Consider the following 14,988-nt stretch of genomic DNA (forward strand, 5'->3'; position numbering starts at 1 on the left):
CATGGAAATATCTACACCGCTATCTGTATGAACATGGAAATATCTACACCGCTATCTGTATGAACATGCAAATATCTTCACAGCTATCTGTATATCAATGGAAATATCTACACTGCTATCTCTATAAACATGGAAATAACTACACTCCTATCTGTATAAACATGGAAACATCTACACCGCCATCTCTATGAACATGGAAATATCTACACCGCCATTAGTATGAATATGGAAATATCTACACTGCCATCTGTATGAACATGGAAATATCTTCACTGCCTTCTGTATGAACATGGATATATCTACACCGGCATCTGGATGAACATGGAAATATCTACACCGCTATCTGCATGAACATGGAAATATCTACTCAGCTATCTGCATATACATGGAAATATCTACACAGATTCCTCTATAAATATGGAAATACCTACAGCGCTATCTCTATAAACTTTGAAATATCTACACCGCCATCTGTATGAACGTGGAAATATGAACAACGCCATCTGTACGAACATGGACATATCTACACCGCCATCTGTATGAACATGGAAATATCTACACCGAAATCTCTATCAACGTGGAAATATCTACACCGCTATCTGTATGAACTTGGAAATATCTACACTGCTATCTGTATAAAATTGGAATCATCTACACCGCTATCTCTATGAACATGGAAATATCTACACCGCTATCTGTATAAACATGGAAATATCTACACCGCTATCTGTATAAACATGGGAATATCTTCACCGCTATCTGTATAAACATGGAGATATCTACAACTCTGTCTATATAAACTTGGAAATAACTACACCACTATCTCTACAAACATGGAAATATCTAGACCGCCATCTCTATAAACATGGAAATATCTACACCACCATCTGTATAAACATGGAAATATCTATACCGCTATCTACATAAACATGGAAATATCTACACCGCCATCTCTATGAACATGGAAATATCTACACAGCTATCTGTATATCAATGGAAATATCTAAACTGCTATCTCTATAAACATGGAAATAACTACCCTGCTATCTGTATAAACATGGAAATATCTACACCGCCATTCTCTATGAACGTGGAAATATCTACCCCGCGTTTGTATGAACATGGAAATATCTACACCGCCATCTATATGAACATGGAAATATCTACACCGCCATCTGTATGAACATGGAAATACCTATACCGCCATCTGTATGAACATGGAAATATCTTCACCGCCATCTGTATGAACATGGATTTATCTACACCGGCATCTGGAAGAACATGGAAATATCTTCACCGCTATCTGCATGAACATGGAAATATCTACACAGCTATCTGCATATACATAGAAATATCTACACAGATTTCACTATAAATATGGAAATAACTACAGCGCTATCTCTATAAACTTCGAAATATCTACACCGCCATCTGTATGAACATGGAAATATGTAGAACGCCATCTGTACGAACATGGACATATCTACACCGACATCTGTATTAAGATGGAAATATCTACACCGCTATCTATATAAACATGGAAATATCTGCCCTACTATCTGAATAAACATGGAAATAACCGCACCTCTATCTGTATAAACATGGAAATATCTACAAAGCTATCTGCATAAACATGGAAATATCCACACCGCTATCTGTGTAAACATGGAAATGTCTACACCGTTATCTGTGTAAACATGGAAATATCTACATCGCCATCTGTGTAAACATGAAAATATCTACACCGCCATCTCTATAAACATGGAAATATCAACACCGCCATCTGTATGAACATGGAAATATCTACACCGCCATCTGTACGAACATGGAAATATCTACACCGCCATCTGTATGAACATGTAAATATCTACACCGCCATTTGTATGAACATGGAAATATCTACACCGCTAACTGTGTGAACATGGAAATATCTACGCCGCTATCTGTATAAACATGGAAATATCTGCCCATCTGTATAAACATGGAAATATCCGCACCGCTATCTGTATAAACATGGAAATATCTACACTGCTATCTGCATAAACATGAAAATATCCACACCGCTATCTGTGTAAACTTGGAAATGTCTACACCGCTATCTGTGTAAACATGGAAATGTCTACACCGCCATCTGTGTAAACATGAAAATATCTACACCGCCATCTCTATAAACTTGGAAATATCTACACCGCCATCTGTATGAACATGGAAATATCTACACCGCCATCTCTATAAATGTGGAAATACCTACACCGCTATCCGTATGAACTTGGAAATATCAACACTGGTATCTGTAAAAAATTGAAATTATCTACACCCCTATCTCTATAAACATGGAAATATCTGCACTGTTATCTGTATAAACATGGAAATATCTACACCGCTATCTGTATAAACATGGAAAGATCTTCACCGCTATCTGTATAAACATGGAAATATCTACAACGCTGTCACTTTGAACTTGGAAATAACTACACCATTATCTCTATGAACATGGAGGTATCTAGACCGCCATCTCTATAAACATGGAAATACCTACAGCACCATCTGTATAAACATGGGAATATCTATACCGCTATCTGCATAAACATGGAAATATCTCCACCGCCATCTCTATGAACACGGAAATATCTACACCGCCATCTGTACGAACATGGAAATATCTACACCGAAATCTGTATGAACATGTAAATATCTACACCGCCATCTGTATGAACATGGAAATATCAACACCGCTAACTGTATGAACATGGAAATATCTACACCGCTATCTGTATGAACATGGAAATATCTACACCGTTATCTGTATGAACAAGGAAATATCTACACCGCTATCTGTATGAACATGGAAATATCTATACCGCTATCTGTACAAACATGGAAATATCTACACCGCTATCTGTATGAAGATGCAAATATCTACACAGCTATCTGTATATCAATGGAAATATCTACACCACTATCTCTATAAACATGGAGATAAATACACTGCTATCTGTATAAACATGGAAATATCTACACCGCCACCTGTATGAACATGGAAATATCTACACCGCAATCTGTACGAACATGTAAATATCTACACCGCCATCTGTATGAACATGTAAATATCTACACCGCCATCTGTATGAACATGAAAATATCTACACCGCTAACTGTATGAACATGGAAATATCTTCACCGCTATCTGTATAAACATGGAAATATCTACAACGCTGTCTCTATAAACTTGGAAATAACTACACCACTATCTCTATAAACATGGAAATATCTAGTCCGCCATCTCTATAAACATGGAAATATGTACACCACCATCTGTATAAACATGGAAATATCTATACCGCTATCTGCATAAACATGGAAATATCTACACCGCCATCTCTATGAACATGGAAATATCTACACCGCCATCTGTACGAATATGGAAATATCCGCACCGCTATCTGTATAGACATGAAAATACCTACACCGCTATCTGCATAAACACGGAAATATCCACACCGCTATCTGTGTAAACATGGAAATGTCTAAAAAGGTATCTGTGTAAACATGGAAATATCTACACCGCCATCTGTGTAAACATGAAAATATCTACACCGCCATCTCTATAAACATGGAAATATCTGCACCGACGTCTGTATGAACATGGAAATATCTACACCGCCATCTCTATAAACGTGGAAATATCTACACCGCTATCTGTATGAACTTGGAAATAACTACACTGCTATCTGTATAAAATTGGAATTATCTACACCACTATCTCTATAAACATGGAAATATCTACACTGTTATCTGTATAAACATGAAAATATCTACACCGCTATCTGTATAAACATGGAAATATCTTCACCGCTATCTGTATAAACATGGAAATATCTACACCACCATCTGTATAAACATGGAAATATCTATACTGCTATCTGCATAAACATGGAAATATCTACACCGCCATCTCTATGAACATGGAAATATCTACACGGCCATCTGTATGAACATGTAAATATCTACACCACCATCTGTATGAATATGGAAATATCTACACCGTTATCTGTATGAACATGGAAATATATACACCGCTATCTGTATGAACATGCACATATCTACACAGCTATCTGTATATCAATGGAAATATCTACACTACTATCTCTATAAACATGGAAATAACTACACTGCTATCTGTATAAACATGGAAATATCTACACCGCCACCTGTATGAACATGGAAATATCTACACTGCCATCCGTACGAACATGGAAATATCTACACCGCCATCTCTATGAACATGTAAATATCTACACCGCCATCTGTATGAACATGGAAATATCTACACCGCTATCTGTATAAACATGGAAATATCTTCACCGCTATCTGTATATACATGGAAATATCTACAATGCTGTCTCTATAAACTTTGAAATAACTACACCACTATCTCTATAAACATGGAAATATCTAGAATGCCATCTCTATAAACATGGAAATATCTACACCACCATCTGTATAAACATGGAAATATCTATACCGCTATCTGCATAAACATGGAAATATCTACACCGCCATCTCTATGAACATGGAAATATCTACACCGCCATCTGTAAGAACATGGAAATATTTACACCGCCATCTGTATGAACATGTGAATATCTAAACCGCCATCTGTATGAACATGGAAATATCTACACCGCTAACTGTATGAACATGGAAATACCTACACCGCTATCTGTATGAACATGGAAGTATCTACACCGCTATCTGTATGAACATGGAAATATCTACACCGCTATCTGTATGAACATGGAAATATCTACAATGCTATCTGTATGAACATGCAAATATCTACACACCTATCTGTATATCAATGGAAATATCTACACTGCTATCTCTATAAACATGGAAATAACTACACTGCTATCTGTATAAACATGGAAATATCTACACCGCCATCTCTATAAACATGGAAATATCTACACCGCCATTTGTATGAACGTGGAAATATCTACGCCGCCATCTCTATGAACATGGAAATATCTACACTGCCATTTGTATGAACATGGAAATATCTACACTGCCATCTGTATGAACATGGAAATATCTTCACCGCCATCTGTATGAACATGGATATATGTACACCGGCATCTGGATGAACATGGAAATATCTTCACCGCTATCTGCATGAACATGGAAATGTCTACACAGCTATCTTAATATACATTGAAATAGCTACATAGATTTCTATATAAATATGGAAATAACTACAGCGCTATCTCTATAAACTTCGAAATATCTACACCGCCATCTGTATGAACTTGGAAATATCTACACCGCCATCTGTACGAGCATGGACATTTCTACACCGCCATCTGTATTAAGATGGAAATATCTACACCGCTATCTGTATAAACATGGAAATGTCTGCACGACTATCTGTATAAACATGGAAATAACCGCACCGCTATCTGTATAAATATGGAAATATCTACACCGCTATCTGCATAAACACGGAAATATCCACACCGCTATCTGTGTAAACATGGAAATGTCTAAAAAGCTATCTGTGTAAACATGGAAATATCTACACCGCCATCTGTGTAAACATGAAAATATCTACACTGCCATCTCTATAAACATGGAAATATCTGCACCGACGTCTGTATGAACATGGAAATATCTACACCGCCATCTCTATAAACGTGGAAATATCTACAACGCTATCTGTATGAACTTGGAAATATCTACACTGCTATCTGTATAAAATTGAAATTATCTACACCACTATCTCTATAAACATGGAAATATCTACACTGTTATCTGTATAAACATGAAAATATCTACACCGCTATCTGTATAAACATGGAAATATCTTCACCGCTATCTGTCTAAACAAGGAAATATCTACAACGCTGTCTCTATAAACTTGGAAATAACTACACAACTATCTCTATAAACATGGAAATATCTACACCGCCATCTCTATGAACATGGAAATATCTACACGGCCATCTGTACGAACATGGAAATATCTACACCGCCATCTGTATGAACATGGAAATATCTACACCACCATCTGTGTGAATATGGAAATATCTACACCGTTATCTGTATGAACATGGAAATATATACACCGCTATCTGTATGAACATGCACATATCTACACAGCTATCTGTATATCAATGGAAATATCTACACTACTATCTCTATAAACATGGAAATAACTGCACTGCTATCTGTATAAACATGGAAATATCTACACCGCCACCTGTATGAACATGGAAATATCTACACTGCCATCCGTACGAACATGGAAATATCTACACCGCCATCTCTATGAACATGTAAATATCTACACCGCCATCTGTATGAACATGGAAATATCTACACTGCTATCTGTATAAACATGGAAATATCTTCACCGCTCTCTGTATATACATGGAAATATCTACAATGCTGTCTCTATAAACTTTGAAATAACTACACCACTATCTCTATAAACATGGAAATATCTAGAATGCCATCTCTATAAACATGGAAATATCTACACCACCATCTGTATAAACATGGAAATATCTATACCGCTATCTGCATAAACATGGAAATATCTACACCGCCATCTCTATGAACATGGAAATATCTACACCGCCATCTGTAAGAACATGGAAATATTTACACCGCCATCTGTATGAACATGTGAATATCTAAACCGCCATCTGTATGAACATGGAAATATCTACACCGCTAACTGTATGAACATGGAAATACCTACACCGCTATCTGTATGAACATGGAAATATCTACACCGCTATCTTTATGAACATGGTAATATCTACACCGCTATCTGTATGAACATGGAAGTATCTACACCGCTATCTGTATGAACATGGAAATATCTACACCGCTATCTGTATGAACATGGAAATATCTACACTGCTATCTGTATGAACATGCAAATATCTACACACCTATCTGTATATCAATGGTAATATCTACACTGCTATCTCTATAAACATGGAAATAACTACACTGCTATCTGTATAAACATGGAAATATCTACACCGCCATCTCTATAAACATGGAAATATCTACACCGCCATTTGTATGAACGTGGAAATATCTACGCCGCCATCTCTATGAACATGGAAATATCTACACTGCCATTTGTATGAACATGGAAATATCTACACTGCCATCTGTATGAACATGGAAATATCTGCACCGCCATCTGTATGAACATGGATATATGTACACCGGCATCTGGATGAACATGGAAATATCTTCACCGCTATCTGCATGAACATGGAAATGTCTACACAGCTATCTTAATATACATTGAAATAGCTACATAGATTTCTATATAAATATGGAAATAACTACAGCGCTATCTCTATAAACTTCGAAATATCTACACCGCCATCTGTATGAACATGGAAATATCTACACCGCCATCTGTACGAGCATGGACATTTCTACACCGCCATCTGTATTAAGATGGAAATATCTACACCGCTATCTGTATAAACATGGAAATATCTGCACGACTATCTGTATAAACATGGAAATAACCGAACCGCTATCTGTATAAATATGGAAATATCTACACCGCTATCTGCATAAACACGGAAATATCCACACCGCTATCTGTGTAAACATGGAAATGTCTAAAAAGCTATCTGTGTAAACATGGAAATATCTACACCGCCATCTGTGTAAACATGAAAATATCTACACCGCCATCTCTATAAACATGGAAATATCTGCACCGACGTCTGTATGAACATGGAAATATCTACACCGCCATCTCTATAAACGTGGAAATATCTACACCGCTATCTGTATGAACTTGGAAATATCTACACTGCTATCTGTATAAAATTGAAATTATCTACACCACTATCTCTATAAACATGGAAATATCTAAACTGTTATCTGTATAAACATGAAAATATCTACACCGCTATCTGTATAAACATGGAAATATCTTCACCGCTATCTGTATAAACATGGAAATATCTACAACGCTGTCTCTATAAACTTGGAAATAACTACACCACTATCTCTATAAACATGGAAATATCTACACCGCCATCTCTATGAACATGGAAATATCTACACGGCCATCTGTACGAACATGGAAATATCTACACCGCCATCTGTATGAACATGGAAATATCTACACCACCATCTGTATGAATATGGAAATATCTACACCGTTATCTGTACGAACATGGAAATATATACACCGCTATCTGTATGAACATGCACATATCTACACAGCTATCTGTATATCAATGGAAATATCTACACTACTATCTCTATAAACTTGGAAATAACTACACTGCTATCTGTATAAACATGGAAATATCTACACCGCCACCTGTATGAACATGGAAATATCTACACTGCCATCCGTACGAACATGGAAATATCTACACCGCCATCTCTATGAACATGTAAATATCTACACCGCCATCTGTATGAACATGGAAATATCTACACCGCTATCTGTATAAACATGGAAATATCTTCACCGCTATCTGTATATACATGGAAATATCTACAATGCTGTCTCTATAAACTTTGAAATAACTACACCACTATCTCTATAAACATGGAAATATCTAGACTGCCATCTCTATAAACATGGAAATATCTACACCACCATCTGTATAAACATGGAAATATCTATACCGCTATCTGCATAAACATGGAAATATCTACACCGCCATCTCTATGAACATGGAAATATCTACACCGCCATCTGTAAGAACATGGAAATATTTACACCGCCATCTGTATGAACATGTGAATATCTAAACCGCCATCTGTATGAACATGGAAATATCTACACCGCTAACTGTATGAACATGGAAATACCTACACCGCTATCTGTATGAACATGGAAATATCTACACCGCTATCTGTATGAACATGGAAATATCTACACCGCTATCTGTATGAACATGGAAATATCTACACCGCTATCTGTATGAACATGGAAATATCTACACCGCTATCTGTATGAACATGGAAATATCTACACCGCAATCTGTATGAACATGCAAATATCTACACACCTATCTGTATATCAATGGAAATATCTACACTGCTATCTCTATAAACTTGGAAATAACTACACTGCTATCTGTATAAACATGGAAATATCTACACCGCCATCTCCATAAACATGGAAATATGTACACCGCCATTTGTATGAACGTGGAAATATCTACGCCGCCATCTCTATGAACATGGAAATATCTACACTGCCATTTGTATGAACATGGAAATATCTACACTGCCATCTGTATGAACATGGAAATATCTTCACCGCCATCTGTATGAACATGGATATATGTACACCGGCATCTGGATGAACATGGAAATACCTTCACCGCTATCTGCGTGAACATGGAAATGTCTACACAGCTATCTGAATATACATTGAAATAGCTACATAGATTTCTCTATAAATATGGAAATAACTACAGCGCTATCTCTATAAACTTCGAAATATCTACACCGCCATCTGTATGAACATGGAAATATCTACACCGCCATCTGTACGAGCATGGACATTTCTACACCGCCATCTGTATTAAGATGGAAATATCTACACTGCTATCTGTATAAACATGGAAATATCTGCACCACTATCTGTATAAACATGGAAATAACCGCACCGCTATCTGTATAAATATGGAAATATCTACACCGCTATCTGCATAAACACGGAAATATCCACACCGCTATCTGTGTAAACATGGAAATATCTACATCGCCATCTGTGTAAACATGAAAATATCTACACCGCCATCTCTATAAACATGGAAATATCTGCACCGACGTCTGTATGAACATGGAAATATCTACACCGCCATCTCTATAAACGTGGAAATATCTACACCGCTATCTGTATGAACTTGGAAATATCTACACTGCTATCTGTATAAAATTGAAATTATCTACACCACTATCTCTATAAACATGGAAATATCTACACTGTTATCTGTATAAACATGAAAATATCTACATCGCTATCTGTATAAACATGGAAATATCTTCACCGCTATCTGTATAAACATGGAAATATCTACAACACTGTCTCTATAAACTTGGAAATAACTACACCACTATCTCTATAAACATGGAAATATCTAGACCGCCATCTCTATAAACATGGAAATATCTACACCACCATCTGTATAAACATGGAAATATCTATACCGCTATCTGCATAAACATGGAAATATCTACACCTCCATCTCTATGAACATGGAAATATCTACACCAACATCTGTATGAACATGGAAATATCTACACCAACATCTATATGAACATGTAAATATCTACACCACCATCTGTATGAACATGGAAATATCTACACCGCTAACTATATGAACATGGAAATATCTACACCGCTATCTGTATGAATATGGAAATATCTACACCGTTATCTGTAAGAACATGGAAATATCTACACCGCTATCTGTATGAACATGCACATATCTACAAAGCTATCTGTATATCAATGGAAATATCTACACTGCTATCTCTATAAACATGGAAATAACTACACTGCTATCTGTATAAACATGGAAATATCTACACCGCCACCTGTATGAACATGAAAATATCTACACTGCCATCCGAATGAACATGGAAATATCTACACCGCCATCTGTATGAACATGTAAATATCTACACCGCCATCTGTATGAGCATGGAAATATCTACACCGCTAACTGTATGGACATGGAAATATCTACACCGTTATCCGCATGAACATGGAAATATCTACACCGCTATCTGTATGAACATGGAAATATCTACACCGCTATCTGTATGAACATGGAAATATCTACACCGCTATCTGTATGAACATGGAAATATCTACACCGCTATCTGTATGAACATGCAAATATCTACACATCTATCTGTATATCAATGGAAATATCTACACTGCTAGCTCTATAAACATGGAAATAACTACACTGCCATCTGTATAAACATGGAAATATCTACACCGCCATCTCTATGAACTTGGAACTATCTACACCGCCATCTGTATTAAGATGGAAATATCTACACCGCTATCTGTAAAAACATGGAAATATCTGCCCAACTATCTGTATAAACATGGAAATATCCGCACCGCTATCTGTATAAACATGGAAATATCTACACCGCTATCTGCATAAAGATGGAAATATCCACACCGCTATCTGTGTAAACATTGAAATGTCTACACCTCTATATGTGTAAACATGGAAATATCTACACCGCCATCTGTGTAAACATGAAAATATCTACACCGCCATCTCTATAAACATGGAAATACCTACACCGCCATCTGTATGAACATGAAAATATCTACACCGCCATCTCTATAAACCTGGTAATACCTACACTGCTATCTGTATGAACTTGGAAATATCTACACTGCTATCTGTATAAAATTGAAATTATCTACACCACTATCTCTATAAAGATGGAAATATCTACACTGTTATCTGTATAAACATGAAAATATCTACACCGCTATCTGTATAAAAATGGAAATAACTTCACCACTATCTGTATAAACATGGAAATATCTACAACGCTGTCTCTATAAACTTGGAAGTAACTACACCACTATCTCTATAAACATGGAAATATCTAGACCGCCATCTCTATAAACATGGAAATATCTACACCACCATCTGTATAAACATGGAAATATCTATACCGCTATCTGCATAAACATGGAAATATCTACACCGCCATCTCTATGAACATGGAAATATCTACACGGCCATCTGTACGAACATGGAAATATCTACACCGCTATCTGTATGAACATGCACTTATCTACACAGCTATGTGTATATCAGTGGAAATATCTACACTGCTATCTGTATAAACATGGAAATAACTACACTGCTCTCTGTATAAACATGGAAATATCTACACCGCCATCTCTACAAACATGGAAATATCTACACCACCATCTGTATGAACATGGAAATATCTACACGGCCATCTGTATGAACATGGAAATATCTACACCGCCATCTGTATGAACATGGAAATATCTACACCGCTATCTGTATGAACGTGGAAATATCTACACCGCTATCTGTATGAACATGGAAATATCTACACTGTTATCTGTATGAATATGGAAATACCTACACCGCTATCTGTACGAACATGGAAATATCTACACCGCTATCTGTATGAACATGCACGTATCTACACAGCTATCTGTATATCAATGGAAATATCTACACTGCTATCTCTATAAACATGGAAATAACTACACTGCTATCTGTATAAACATGGAAATATCTACACAGCCACCTGTATGAACATGGAAATATCTACACTGCCATCCGTACGAACATGGAAATATCTACACTGCCATCTGTATGAACATGGAAATATCTACACCGCTATCTGTATGAACATGGAAATATCTACACCGCCATCTGTACGAACATGGAAATATCTACACCGCCATCTGTATGAACATGTAGATAAGTACACCGCCATCTGTATGAACATGGAAATATCTACACGGCTAACTGTATGAACATGGAATTATCTACACAGCTATCTGTATGAACATGGAAATATCTACACCGTTATCTGTATGAACATGGAAATATCTACACCGCTATCTGTATGAACATGGAAATATCTACACCGCTATCTGTACGAACATGGAAATATCTACACATCTATCTGTATATGAATGGAAATATCTACACTGCTATCTCTATAAACATGGAAATATCTACTCCGCTATCTGTATAAACATGGAAATATCTACACCTCCACCTGTACGAACATGGAAATATCTACACTGCCATCCGTACGAACATGGAAATATCTACACCGCTATCTGTATGAACATGGAAATAACTACACCGCTAACTGTGTGAACATGGAAATAACTACACCTCTATCTGTGTGAACATGGAAATATCTACACCGCTATCTCTACGAACATGGAAATATCTACACTGCTATCTGTACGAACATGGAAATACCTACACCACCATCTGTTTGAACTTGTAAATATCTACACCACCATCTGTATGAACATGGAAATATCTACACCGCTAACTATATGAACATGGACATATCTACACCGCTATCTGTATAAATATGGAAATATCTACAACGTTATCTGTATGAACATGGAAATATATACACCGCTATGTGTATGAACATGCACATATCCACACAGCTATCTGTATATCAATGGAAATATCTACACTACTATCTCTATAAACATGGAAATAACTACACAGCAATCTGTATAAACATGGAAATATCTACACCGCCACCTGTATGAACATGGAAATATCTGCACTGCCATCCGTACGAACATGGAAATATCTACACCGCCATCTCTATGAACATGTAAATATCTACACCGCCATCTGTATGAACATGGAAATATCTACAGCGCTAACTGTATGAACATGGAAATATCTACACCGCTATCTGTATGAACATGGAAATATCTACACGGCTATCTGTATGAACATGGAAATATCTACACCGCTATCTGTATGAACATGGAAATATCTACACCGCTATGTGTATGAACATGGAAATATCTACACCGCTATCTGTATGAACATGCAAATATCTACACAGCTATCTGTATATCAATGGAAATATCTACACTGCTATCTCTATAAAAATGGAAATTACTACACTGCTCTCTATAAATATGGATATATCTACACCGCCATCTCTATGAACATGGAAATAGCTACACCGCCATTTCTATGAAGATGGAAATATCTACACCGCCATCTCTATGAACATGGAAATATCTACACCGCCATTTGTATGAACATGGAGATATCTACACCGCCATCTGTATGAACATGGAAATATCTACTCCGCCATCTCTATAAACGTGGAAATATCTACATCGCTATCTGTATGAACATGGAGATATCTACACCGCCATCTGTATGAACATGGAAATACCTACTCCGCCATCTCTATAAACGTGGAAATATCTACACCGCTATCTGTATGAACATGGAAATATCTACACCGCTATCTGTATGAACATGCAAATATCTACACAGCTATCTGTATATCAATGGAAATATCTACACTGCTATCTCTATAAAAATGGAAATTACTACACTGCTCTCTATAAATATGGATATATCTACACCGCCATCTCTATGAACATGGAAATAGCTACACCGCCATTTCTATGAAGATGGAAATATCTACACCGCCATCTCTATGAACATGGAAATATCTACACCGCCATTTGTATGAACATGGAGATATCTACACCGCCATCTGTATGAACATGGAAATATCTACTCCGCCATCTCTATAAACGTGGAAATATCTACATCGTTATCTGTATGAACTTGGAGATATCTACACTGCTCTCGGTATAAAATTGAAATTATCAACACCACTATCTCTATAAACATGGAAATATCTACACTGCTATCTGTATAAACATGGAAATATCTACAACGCTCTCTTTATAAACTTGGAAATACCTTCACCGCTATCAGTATAAACATGGAAATATCTAGACCGCCATCTCTATAATCATGGAAATATCTACACCACCATCTGTATAAACCTGGAAATATCTATACCGCTATCTGCATAAACATGGAAATATCTACACTGCTACCTGTATGAACATGGAAATATCTACACCGCTATCTGTATGAACATGGAAATATCTACACCGTTATGTGTATGAACATGGAAATATCTACACCGCTATCTGTATGAACATGGAAATATCTACACCGCTATCTGTATGAACATGGAAATATCTACACCGTTATCTGTATGAACATGGAAATATCCTCAACGCTAACTGTATGGACATGGAAATACCTACACCGCTATTGGTATGAACATGGAAATATCTACACCGCTATCTGCACGAACATGGAAATATCTACACCGCTATCTGTATGAACATGGAAATATCTACACCGC

This window comes from Gorilla gorilla, chromosome 5 (assembly GCF_029281585.2).
Source record: "Gorilla gorilla gorilla isolate KB3781 chromosome 5, NHGRI_mGorGor1-v2.1_pri, whole genome shotgun sequence".
NCBI lineage: Eukaryota > Metazoa > Chordata > Mammalia > Primates > Hominidae > Gorilla > Gorilla gorilla.